A 9,427-nucleotide genomic window follows, 5' to 3' on the forward strand; every position below is an offset into this window, starting at 1 on the left:
CTTGCTACTTTATTCAGTCCATGCATTTCTCATTTTGTAAAGGTGACATGTGAGTATGATTTGAAACAGATGAGGCATGTGTTTAGGAGCCAATAAATTATTGTACAAATTGTATTTCAAGCTACTAATAATATATATTAAGCTTTAATTATAGTTATTATTTATAATATATGTTATCAAAGGTTATGGTCTCCTTTCATGAGCATTCAAGAGATAACAACATGACATTTTAAATAAACATTATTGCTCCCTGCCTACCTACCTAAATAAATAAATAAATAAATACAATTAAAAAATATCAAGTGATTTTATGTGAAAATAATAGATATGTAATGTTTGTATATAGATATACAACAGATATGTAATAGATATGTATGTAATGTAACTTATGAACTGTATTGTGTAGAATTTGTCAGAGTTTAAACTTTACTATCGAGTCAAAATAGGGCCATATATATCTGCAAAATAAAACAATGTTTTGCAAACAAAAAATATGTTTTGCAAAAAAAATATATATGTTTTGCAAATAAAAATAGAGTATTGAGAAAAAAAAATTGCTTTTTTGCAAGTAAAAATAAATAATTGCAAAAGAAAAGTTTACCACTGAGAGAAAAAATAAAGTTTAGCAAAGTAAAACTTCAGCAGCAATGACTTTGCAACACATTCCCCTTTGCGCTGCTCCTTTAAATCCGCGTTTCAGTCATCCGTGCCTCTGCGGTGCAAGCTTTCCTTTGCGCTTCATTTTTTCTTTGCGCCTCGCTTTGTGTCACTGATTTGACGTGGGGGAGGGGTCAAGAGGTTGAGGTGTGTAGAAGGGAGAAGGCGTGTCCTTCTCGTTACGTCATCAGCGCGAGCCCCAGACCGAGTGGATCGATCGAAATGGAGGAGCAGAGACATGTGGGTGATGGATCACAGGTATGTGTTATTGATCGCTTTCTTCAAGTTCGCTAGATAGACCGATAACTATATGTAACTATGTGTATCAACGTGTTTGCTCAAGTTAAGTAAGTTAGAGATCAATTAATGCGGGTTGCGTCGGCGGCTGTACATTTCTCTCAATATGCACACCTTTCACGTTGTTTTATAATTAATAAATAATAATTATTATTCTCCACGCTCTAGTTGTATTATGGACTATAAACGATGCCAAAGGTGTCTCTCAAAATATACTGTAAACAAAAAACAAATACAAAACAAATGCCTTGTATGTGTAAACATAATTTGAAATAAACCTCTTTTTGATTCCGAACAAGTTTATTTATATACAGTAGGTCACATTCCTATAGACTATGTTTAAAAGCTGTGATGTTTATATGATACATTGTTAATGCACTTATTCTAGATCAGTTGTGTGAAACTCAATTCCTGGAGGGCCACAGCTCTGCACAGTTTAGCTCAAACCAGCTCCAACCCACACCTGTTTGGAGGTTTCTAGTAATCCTGAAGATCTTGATTAGCTGAATCAGATGTGTTTGATTAGGGTTTGAGCTAAACTGTGCAGAGCTGTGGCCCTCCAGGAACTGAGTTTAAAACCCCTGATCCAGATAATCCTATATGATGTTGTGATGACATATTTAACAGTGAGAATATTCTGATGTCTGTACAGCTGCACAGAATTTAATAGGTCTTCTGACCCGAAGCCTTGGTCAGATTCAGTTAGCTCAGGGTCAGCAGCAGCAGCCACAACAACGACAGCAGCCTCCTGCCTCAAATTCATAAAACCTTTATTTCTACGCACAGTTTACATATTTATGTGTTTTCAGGTGGAGGAAGAAGAAACTGATCTCTCTGCATGGTATGATCAAATTATTAACTGTGGTTTTACTGGGGCCGTTAAACCTGAGAACAAAGAGGCCATAATAAGGTCAGAAAAAGTCTTCTAACTTCTTTACATTTGAAACCTTGCAAACGGTTTTAATTTTGCTGCCTACCAGATATACTGATTAGCCACAACACTGTCTATATTATGCAATAATTTTCTGGTTCTTTTTCCAGATCAATTGTGCTTCATGCAACTCTACGTTTGGTCCCTTTGTTGAAGCAAATCTGAAAAGGTCTTGAAGTGTACAATTTTGTGGACATCCTGGAAAACCATTCAGGACTTTGCCACCAGTTCTTTGTCCCTGATGTGGTGGATGATGATAATAAGGTATCAGTAACTGAAAAAAGATAAAAAGAAAAATGCCTATATCTTGTATTTCACTTTAGGAATGTTATAGATAGGAAAATTATTATTTGCCAAGTTAAAGAATAATTGTCAAACAGTTGTTCCTTACAAAAAAATAATAGTAGAAAATGGTAATAAAGTAGCTTTGGATAAAAGCCAAATGCATGTGCATATGTACCTGAAAATGGATGGTTGTTTTTTTTTTTTTTTTTCCACAGGCTGATGCAGACTTCATCATGCAGAACATTCTTCCAAAAATGTCGGAGAAGGGATCAGTACAAGAGACTTATGAAACAGCTATAATCAACTTTCTGCAAGACTTTCTCCAAGAAATTGAAAGCTGTGTTATGTATGAACTGACAGAGTTGATTTAGTATAAATATTGTAAAATAAAAACTACAAATTAATGTTCAAATGTATTTGATTTAATTCAGACAATACCAACCCCAACCAAGCCATTCAATTTGACAACGGTTTAAACAGAATTTAAAATGATACTAAAGGTATGGAATTGTACATGTTCAGGAAAAAAAAACCTTTTATACATTGGTAAATGTTCTTATGGTTTTGAAATTTACTGTGTATGGGCAGAGAACACAACGTGTTACATATTGTAAAATTTTATATCTTAATGAATTGTGTTAAGAGAACACCAGTTGTTATACTAGCCATTTTCTGCTTTAAATATAGCTAATACAGAAAATAAAACAAGCATGCAATGTCAACTTAAGTTTGTTTTTTATTGACTTGGATGTTAATTTGCTTGTAAATGGATCATTTGGTCACTAGTCATTTCAATGACTGATTTAGTGTCAATTAAGAATGAAGCAGCACAAAATTTTAAACTTCTAAATAATGGTCTCTTCCATAGTTTTGAGAGTGTGAGGTTGGGTTAAAAAAAGTTTGAATTTGGGCCTTAAGTTCTTAAGTTAAGGGGCATTCGACTGGAAGAACTACAATTCCTGTCCACGGCTGGTCAGAGATACTGTCTGTGTCCCAGTCAAGAGTCGTCGTCTTGTGCAATCTGTTAAAAGTTGGTAATAGTTTATGGACATTGGGGCAATATCTTGCTTGAAAACATTACATTAAAAGACACAAATTCTTAAAATACCTCGGATAGGACTGGAGGAGTGACAGGGTTTTGCAGGAGTCCAATTTCCCACAACTGGTCTGGGCTTAGATTACTCTCTGTGTGGAGAGGATGGTTATTCCACCCACTAGTAAAGGAGTCAAGGCTTGCTTGGAGACGAGGTAGGAACACAAACTGACAACAAAAGAGGTGCAAAAAGCCTCTACAGGCCCACCTCAATCAAATAAAAGAGATTATGATGTTCAGTGAAAGCTCTCCACACATAATAGGCTATGTGTTACTCAAATAATTTTACTTCAAAACCCTGTTAAATACCACCCTCTGGCCGGTCTGAAGTATCTGTTATTAATAATATAGGAGTCTTATAATAATAACAAGAAAGCGATCAATAACACATACCTGTGATCCATCACCCAAATGTCTCTGTTCCTCCATTTCGATCGATCCACTCAGTCTGGGGCTCGCACTGATGACGTAACGGGAAGGACAGGCATTCGTCCCTTGTACACACCTCAACCTCTTGACCCCTCCCCCACGTCAAATCAGTGACACAAAGCGAGGCGCAAAGAAAAAATGAAGCGCAAAGGAAAGCTTGCACCGCAGAGGCACGGATGACTGAAACGCGGATTTAAAGGAGCAGCGCAAAGGGGAATGTGTTGCAAAGTCATTGCATAGACAGTAAAAGAAATGGACACAGCGACCCCACTGGAACTCAATTGAGACAAATGAAGCCCAGTTTTAGCGTTTTTTAGCACTTCCGTTTCTGACTCGCAGACTCAAACGAAGCTTGACGACGTCAGCAACCTGTCTGCCAGATGTAAATCTTCTAGTAGCTGTGCGTGAAAACTGCCATCGTTAATCTTGCAGAGACGGCGAGCTTGAGCGGGTTGTTCTTTGTCGTGAGTGAGCAGGAGTAAGTATCACCTGTCTGTACGGTAATGCGACAGAGAGCCGAGTGGTTATGACGCAATCGTTAGCCTATTTTTACAAAAACTGTTTATACGGGGCCATAATGTAACATAGAAGGTAATGGAGCCCTTTATACATTGTCGTGTATCTTTAGAAATAAATAATGGACAAACAGAGTCTTTAAACGCCTCAGATGTAAAGTTATTCGCTGTCAAAGTGACGCCAAAATGAATGGGAGTCAATGGGAATGCTAACGCAAGTGAAGTTCTGCTAAAAGATGGCAGCCCCCACCCGACTTCAACTTCCGGTCGAGTTCCTTGCCCCTTGAGTCATTGCTGTTGAAGTTTTACTTTGCTAAACTTTATTTTTTCTCTTGTGGTAAACTTTTCTTTTGCAATTATTTTTTTTTTACTTGCAAAAAAGCATTTTTTTTCCCCCCTCAATACTCTATTTTTATTTGCAAAACATATTTTATTTTTGCAAAACATATTTTATTTTTGCAAAACATATTTTTTTGTTTGCAAAACATTGTTTTATTTTGCAGATATATATGGCCCTATTTTGACTCCATACTTTTCACCTCTGATTACATGGTTATTTTACATGACTGATCGGTATTATTAATGATTTAGATTTTTTATCACCATATCATGATCGTTTCTGAATGTTCATGTGTCACTGAAGACTGGAGTAATGGCTGCTAACAATTCAGTGTTAAATGAATGAATTGCATTTTAAAATATAGTGAAATATAATTATTGAATCTCATTTGAATTGTGATGATATTTCACAATAATGCTGTTATATTGTATTTTCATTAAATAAATGCAGCTTTGTTGAGCATAAGATATCTTACTTAAAATCTTAATTATTAATTTGAATGGGAGAGTAAATAGTGGTGAATATGCAGTTAAATTATGTTGTTTTATTTGAAATTACTGTTTATATAATTATAATTTAAATACAATTCTTAAATACAATTCAAAAATATTTTATTAAAATTATTTACATTTAATATATATTACTGGCTATACATGTATGTATATATTTCCTTTAAATTCTGAAGATTACACCATAAAATAATTATAATGTATAAATGTGTATACAAATTAAATGAATGTTGAATTAATGTAATAAATGTTAAACATTTACTTATAGATGTGTTTAGTACACAAATGTTCGTGGGCAAAAAGGGTACTCTTTTTGTGGAATGACTCTATTGCATCTTGAAAAAATATGGCATTAGTTCAATTTCAGCTTAGATGATATACCAAATATAACAGATCCTGGATACAGGACTGATCCAGAACAGAGCCTGAAGCAACATTTGTGCTTCTGCATCTCATTCAGGGTGTGATTCACTTAACATGCACGACAGAGGTACACACTGACATCAGATCATCTTGAATCTGATAAGCAGAAAACAGAATTTATTTATTTATTTATTTAATTATTTTTGCAGTGGGCTTACTGAATGATGAGCATCTTCATTAGTTATGAGCTCATGTTGCATTACATTCATTTTTTTTTTTTTTAATGTGTGGATAAATGTTAATAAAAAAAAAAAATAATAATAATTTGTGCCATTAAAAAAATTGTAAATTGAAAAAAAGTTTTATGCAGATTTTAAGATTGCTTAAAATTCATTATTTATATATATATATATATATATATATATATATATATATATATATATATATATATATATATATATATATATACTGCTCCCCTCTTCTGTCCGGGGCGCGAGGGGCGGCGGCTACCTCTAGCGTCCGCATCACTCTCGTTGGCTGCGGCCCTGACAGGGGATGGACGGCCCGGCATTCTGGCCCGTCGGCCGTGTAAACGGGTGCTTTTCCCATCCGGATCGCGGGTCCGGCAGCTCACGTCTCCAGTGGTGCGGGAGTCCCTCAACGCACCCTTCCTGGACCCACGAGGACACCAGTGTGCATGCACGGGAAAGAGACCGGTCTCCCGAGGAGTGGCGCGTTGGGCTTTTAAACAGAGGTGACAAAAGTTTGGACACACCTTCTCATTCAAAGAGTTTTCTTTATTTTCATGACTATGAAAATTGTAGAGTCACACTGAAGGCATCAAGGGCTATTTGAGCAAGAAGGAGAGTGATGGGGTGCTGCGCCAGATGACCTGGACTCCACAGTCACCGGACCTGAACCCAATCCAGATGGTTTAGGGGTGAGCTGGACCACAGACAGAAGGCAAAAGGGCCAACAAGTGCTAAGCATCTCTCGGGGAACTCCTTCAAGACTGTTGGAAGACAGTATATATACACATGTACATTTATTTTATTAATCCCCTTAGAGGAGGGAATTCATTTTCATTTTACTCAAATTAATGCAAAATTAAATTGTTTGCAGTTGCCCAATTTTCTGTTTATAACACTATGCAGCTTGTTAGCCTGAAAGATCCAGGTTTTATAAAAGCACATCTGTATTTTTCAGGTAATCCATGCAGCAGCTACTTCACTGACCTTGCAAGAGAGGTTGTAAACAGATCAAAAGTTATTGTCTTCTGTAAAGTTGTTTGTAATAAAATACATTTTTGTAAGCACTTACTTTACCATGAAGGGGGTACAATAATATTTCTCAAGTGTGACAGCTACGTCATTTGAACAGATATCCTATTAAACCAACAAACCTGTGGATTTCTGCAATCGTGGTTTGCCTTCCATGGAGTGGTAATAACAGAGGAGCGTTCAAGCTCAAGCATCTCTTTTGCTGTATAACTTTGTTATATACTATAATTTGTAGCAACACCACCCCCTTTACCTTTTGTATGTGGCTTATGTTTATACCAGTAATATTGGGGGGTAGACTCATTTAAAAAAAAAAGAAAGAATTGGCACTGTTTAACAAATTGATTGAATGATTGATCCAATGACTTATTCATGAAGACAACTATGTGTTTCATTCCTGAATGAATCAGCATTATGGAGTGAATCAGTTCAGTGAATGATTAAATTACTAAAGCATAAAGGCAGTCATGTGCTTCATTCCAGAATGAATTAGCATTTTAAAACATATTGTTTCAATTATCAATTCAATGACTCATTCATATAGACAGTTACTTGTTTAATTCCCGAATGAATCAGCATTTTTGGACGAATCAGTTAATGATTCAAATGACTCACTCATAGAGAGTCACTTGCTGCTTCTTACCGTCTTAATGATGTTACCTGCCTAAAGAGTCACTGTAAAATCTCTACCAGCAATGCACAGGCTGCCAGCCTGTCTGAAATGCTGTAACAAAGACAAGGGAAGTGATGTAAAACAATGAAAACACCCAGTGACTGTTATATATGGAATTCTGATCAGATTCAAGAGAACTGTTATAAAAGTGAAGCTGCTTATGTTTCCTCCAGCCATCATCAATAAGTCATAAAAAAGGAAGAGAGTGGAGAAAATAAATAAATAAAAGCACCTGGCAAAAGCGATTCCCTTTCCTGCCATTTTGTGCTCCTGGAAATGTGCCATAAATTAAACATCAAACACAAACAGAACAAAACACAAAGGTCTTCAGTCTACCTGGATTAAAGATGGTCTATGGAAATAATGCTCTTCCACTTCAAAGCATAATCAGACCTTATTAGCAGGGTGAGAGTGTGGTGTTGAAGGAGGAGAAGCGGTTCAATCGTTTTGTTCACAAATAACATTTTGGGAAGAGATTCATAATTCATAATTCTTAGACATCTGAACATCACAGCAATCAACCCATCCAGAGAAGCAGAACTATACATATTCATATATCTCCCCAGCTTTCACACAAACTGCAGATGGCATAACAATAGCTAGACTGTACCTTTAAAATTCATTCTAATTTTGTGATCCACATTATCATTATTGTTTCTCATGACAAAGGAAGTACTTCTTTTACAAATTGTACACACAATGTTTCAAATAATATCTTGAGAGTACACATTTACATTATTGTTGAATATTATGCAACCAGACAAAGAAAAGACAAGTCTCCGGACACCTGGGCTCATTAGTGTTTGGTAGTTAAATACTGTGAAATGTTGTACTTTCTTACATTTTACATTTAGAATGTCATTAAAGAATATTGTCTTGTGAGGAGTTCAGGAAATAACATTAAGAAAATTTACATTTCCTGTCCCAAAAATCATCATTGTCATTGATAGAATATATTTTACTTGATAAATTACATTTTCAAAGTAGAGCAGCTTGTTATTCTTATGTAGAGAACATCAATTTACAAAAGTTATGCCTTTTTGCTTTTTCAAACTTATTTTAAAAGAGATGTGGGAGTGATGATATTAGATGGAAATGGATACATACTGTAGATAGATATATAGATAGATAGATAGATAGATAGATAGATAGATAGATAGATAGATAGATAGATAGATAGATAGATAGATAGATCGATAGATAGATGGCAGTAAAACACCAACAGCATGTATGCCTTTTCACCCGAATTATGATTACTTGGGCAAATTTCATGTGGTTCCTTGCACAATACTATGTTATGACCTCAAAACACTTTTATCGCAATGCATGATTTGTAAACGAATACACTGTCGTTTGCATCACATTGTCATATATATAGCTTTTCTGACATAGAAAGCTTGCTTGGTCAAAGACGTTACAGTATTACACTTGCAATGTGGAGTGCTTGTTTAGGTGAAGTGTAGGGTTTAGTGTAGGTGGTATTTAATTTTCGTAGAGCTTTAACTTTTTGGTGCCACTCATTATGTATTTCCTTTTGCTGGGATACTGTATGTGTATGTGTAAACATTGCCAGATTCACATTCATTTGTTGCAGAGAAAACATGCTTTTAGCACTACTCACTGAATATTTCACTTTGAAAGTGTCATGAAACAGGTAGGAAGCAACATAATATCATTGTGCAGAAATGTTGCATGTTTTTACAGTAAGCCTGGGTTGCAGTTCTCACAGCACAAACTACAATGAAAAAAAAAAAAATGTTTTTAATGTATCCACTTGGAATATTGTTTTCAAAAAGCGCAGTTTTCCAATGAATAAAAACACCGTCTCAGTATGGACGAAAGGGTGAATGTATTCAGATTTATCTGTATTAATGTGAATACAGATTAAGAAACAATAGGGCTATAACTATGGGTTAAGAATGGGTTAACAAGACTAATAAACAAAATACATGGGAACAATCCAGGGAGTAAAAGAAAGGTATGTTAATAATACAATTTATTTGAATGGCAATGCTGGACTGTGTTAAAGTCTCTGAGCTATGAAGAAATCAAATA

General features: G+C 35.4%; 2 long non-coding RNA genes across 2 annotated transcripts; one reads left to right on the top strand and one right to left on the bottom strand.

Moving 5' to 3' along the window:
- Positions 1-849: 849 nt before the first annotated feature.
- On the top strand, positions 850-2,521 carry LOC127938928 (uncharacterized). The gene is made up of 4 exons (XR_008148842.1): positions 850-915; positions 1,764-1,864; positions 1,996-2,149; positions 2,386-2,521. It is a non-coding gene; the product is annotated as an uncharacterized LOC127938928 (long non-coding RNA).
- A 527-nt stretch (positions 2,522-3,048) lies between these two features.
- Positions 3,049-3,812, bottom strand: LOC127938929 (uncharacterized). The gene is made up of 3 exons (XR_008148843.1): positions 3,657-3,812; positions 3,279-3,471; positions 3,049-3,191 (listed from the first exon to the last, which is right to left on the bottom strand). It is a non-coding gene; the product is annotated as an uncharacterized LOC127938929 (long non-coding RNA).
- Positions 3,813-9,427: the final 5,615 nt, after the last annotated feature.

Source organism: Carassius gibelio, chromosome A20, assembly GCF_023724105.1.
Source record: "Carassius gibelio isolate Cgi1373 ecotype wild population from Czech Republic chromosome A20, carGib1.2-hapl.c, whole genome shotgun sequence".
Lineage (NCBI taxonomy): Eukaryota > Metazoa > Chordata > Actinopteri > Cypriniformes > Cyprinidae > Carassius > Carassius gibelio.